The sequence below is a fragment of the Oratosquilla oratoria genome, chromosome 1, assembly GCF_046742065.1.
Source record: "Oratosquilla oratoria isolate Oo_2021 chromosome 1, ASM4674206v1, whole genome shotgun sequence".
Classification (NCBI taxonomy): Eukaryota; Metazoa; Arthropoda; class Malacostraca; order Stomatopoda; family Squillidae; genus Oratosquilla; species Oratosquilla oratoria.
This window is the reverse complement of record NC_134777.1, coordinates 115,007,926-115,010,425: the sequence shown is the minus strand read 5'-3', so window position 1 is coordinate 115,010,425 and position 2,500 is coordinate 115,007,926. Positions and strand designations below refer to the sequence as shown.

At 40.8% G+C, this 2,500-nt stretch overlaps 1 protein-coding gene across 2 annotated transcripts in view; it reads left to right on the top strand.

Annotated features, from left to right (window-relative positions):
- LOC143024873 (uncharacterized) overlaps nt 1-2,500 on the top strand; it is a 30,177-nt gene that overhangs the window by 11,172 nt on the left and 16,505 nt on the right. The gene's annotated exons all lie outside the window — the stretch shown is intronic.

Below are 2,500 nucleotides of genomic sequence, written 5' to 3'. Positions count from 1 at the left end.
GGAAACACAAGGAGTCTTAGTCACGAGTTTATTCCCTGACTCGTTTCGCATTTCAAAAAGCATACCTGCGAAACTAGTCAGGGAATAAACTCAAGACTAAGACTCTTGTGTTTCCTAATCCACTTACGTCAAATAAATAAATGATGGTCCTGGGATTCATGCAATTAGCGTCACCCTGACACCGACTAAATCATCAGTTCCCTCCAACTGACGAACAACACACACGATATCCCGAGTGTAATCGTACACTATCACAACGCAACATGATTCGTAAAAGAAAAAAAATTGTGAAGGATGGAATAATGGGCAGTTTTATTAGATATACTGTATGTCTCTAGTCTACAAATGATTCTTCTCCAATTATCTTCTGAACCATTCAACAAGAGAGCTAATGTTAATTGAAATTAGTCTTAATTACCACGGGCCGAGTCCGAGTCCCGGGCTCGAACGCGAATACATGTCGGAGACTTCCACGATATGTTTGTTCCTACCTGGACTAAAGAATGAAGAAGCGTCTCCCGGAGTGTTGTAGGTCCTGATCCTCGTCAGCGAATGACTATCGAGCGGAAGCCGTGAGCTTTATAAGAGGACTGGTTGTGGTGTGGGTAGATCAGCGCATTGTGTTCTTTGGGGTAACCGGTCGTTGCATTTCCTTCGTCTATTTCTTTCTATTTTCTTTTCCTTTTCGGGGTTGCCTTTAAGAGAATCAAACAGCTTCTTGGCTTTAGCTAGAATGAAGATGTCGAACGATGGCATTGGCTGAGAAAAATCGAGAAACAAAAGAAAAAAATAAATGCAAGTTGCGTTGGATGACAAAATGAATGACTGTACAAGGCAGCAAAACTCGCAAACGAGATCGTGCCGAGCCAGAGGCGACTCGAGTTGCCACATTTTCCTTTTCTTGAATTGACCCAATACCAAACTCGTTTTCGTCGTTCGTCAAGAAACTGCACAATGATTTATCACAAATGAAAAGCAACATTAATTTTCTGCGCACTTCTGAGGTGTTTTCTGACAAGTCGAGGATAAAGAGAGAGAGAGATATGTCAAAACAAACTAATCAGGACCGTTTTGAAAATTCATCCACGTACTCATCTAGATTATACGCATTTTAAACTGTTAAATTGGTTACCTGTTGAGAAACGTGTTGCTCAGTTAAAGCTTAATCATGTTCACCAAATTGTGAACGACTCTTGTCCCAGTTATTTGTCAGATACGTTTACACTTGTCAGAAATGCTCGTTCCCTGAGAACTCGTTCTAGTAGGTCATCTGTCATTGTACCTAGGTTTAATAGTTCGTTAGGGAAAAGTACTTTCAAATACACTGGTGCTATTGCTTGGAACTCTTTACCGACCAACATTCAATCAATTGTATCTAAAAGTAGTTTTAAAAAATCAGTTAAATGTTATCTTTTAGACACTGTTCTCTCTGAAGAAAATAGTTTATATGTTTAATTTACACTTCTTATAATCCTAATTTACACTTCGTATAACCTAGCTTTTCTATGATAATCCTTTCCTAATTGTAATATGAGGACCACAGTGGAAATAAATCTTTTGACTTTCTGTGCCATCCTCGGATGTGCAATTATATATACTGTGTATAATATTGAGTCTTGTATGTATTGTACTTATTGTATGTATGATTGTATCCGAATGAAATTCAATTCAATTCAATTCAGAGAGAGAGAGAGAGAGAGAGAGAAATTGTAACAATTAGAAACCTACTCGGCTAGTCTCACACAGGTCTTCTTGGAAGGGAAGACTTGTAGAAGGCCGTATGGGGGAATTAATAACCGTGTCTTATTCTTTCTCCACCTTCTTCGTGCGTGCGTGTGTGTGTGTGTGTGTATGTGTGTGTATGATTTCATGGTCTTGGATCACGTGTGCGACTCGTGATCGGCAGTTTTCAACCTCCCGGTTGAGAGCTCAGAGCTCGTATGACAGACCTATGAGTAATGCAGTGACCTTACACGTAGATACACACACCCAACTCCCCGCCCACGAGAGTTGGAGTAACGACTCGTAGCGCAGCGATACTGAAATAATTTCAGCTCTGAGCGGGATTCGAACCCGGACAGCTGTAGTGGCAGCCAGGAACTCTAACCACTGCCCCACGAGGTGTGAATGTTTATTCACCTTCACCTTGGTCTTTGGATCACGTGCTAGATTCGTGATCGACAGCTATATCCCTCTCGGAAGAGAGATCAGAGCTCGTATGACCGATGTATGGGTAATGCCGTAACCTTACACGCATACATACACCCAACTCCCCGCCCACGAGAGTTGGAGTAACGACTCGAAACGCAACGATATATATACATATACATACATACATATATATATATATATATATATATATATATATATATATGGTGTGTGTGTGTGTGTGTGTGTCTGAATGTGTTTGTCTGAATGTGTATGTGTGTGTGTGTATGTGTGTGTGTGTGTGTATGTGTGTGTGTGTGTGTGTGTGTGTGTGTGTGTGTGTGTGGGTGGG